Source organism: Lepidothrix coronata, unplaced genomic scaffold (genome assembly GCF_001604755.1).
Source record: "Lepidothrix coronata isolate B3197 unplaced genomic scaffold, Lepidothrix_coronata-1.0 Scaffold4, whole genome shotgun sequence".
Taxonomy (NCBI): domain Eukaryota; kingdom Metazoa; phylum Chordata; class Aves; order Passeriformes; family Pipridae; genus Lepidothrix; species Lepidothrix coronata.
This window is the reverse complement of record NW_016690184.1, coordinates 10,852,511-10,853,376: the sequence shown is the minus strand read 5'-3', so window position 1 is coordinate 10,853,376 and position 866 is coordinate 10,852,511.

Below are 866 nucleotides of genomic sequence, written 5' to 3'. Positions count from 1 at the left end.
CCAGGTCTCCGGCATAGAGCAGCGAGGCTCAACCCAGCTCCAGCACTGACACCTTTCTGGCGTCAGAAATTATAATCTTGGGGCACATCCCCACCAGCAGGACGAGGCTGCCCTGCCTAGTACTGCCACAATGGTCAGGTGAATTGGGCTTAGCAGGGCCGCAGGGAGACCAGGCAGCCAATGCTCCTGTGGCTGAAGGCATCATTGACTGCATTTAAACAATTTCTGGCAGGTGCTTGTGCAGACTGCTCTTAAAAACCTGCAACTCCACAGCCTCCCCCAGGGAGTTTTTGCCAGTGGTTAAAAAGCCTTAAAATTAGAAAGTGTTTACCAGTGGCCAGGCTGAATCTCCCTTGCTGGATCTGTTACACCCTGTGGATATGAAGGAAAGTTTATGTACCTAAGATTGTGTACATATATCTCAGGTTTCCTCTGCTCTTCACTTCCCTGGACTAAGTAACCTCCACTCTGTGACCCTCCTCAGAGCCCCCCAGTTTGTTTACATAAAAATCTCACAGCAGCCTTACCGCAATGACAGAATGGTTTGCGTTGGAAGGCACCTTTAAGACCATCCAGTCCAACCCCCCTGCCATTGTCAGGGACACTTTCCATTAGACTAGGTTGCACAAAGCCCCATCCAATCTGTCCTTGAACATTTCCAGGGATGGGGCATTCACCGCTTCTCTGGGCAACCTGTTCCAGTGTCTCACCACTCTCATGGTAAAGAATTTCCTAACATCTAAAATATACCTACCCTCCTTTAGTTTAAAACTGTTCCCCCTTGTCCTACCGCTATCAAACCATACAAGCCCTGCTTGCACCCAACATTTCCTTCCGTAGAAGAAGTGGCATGATTTTTTTTGGGG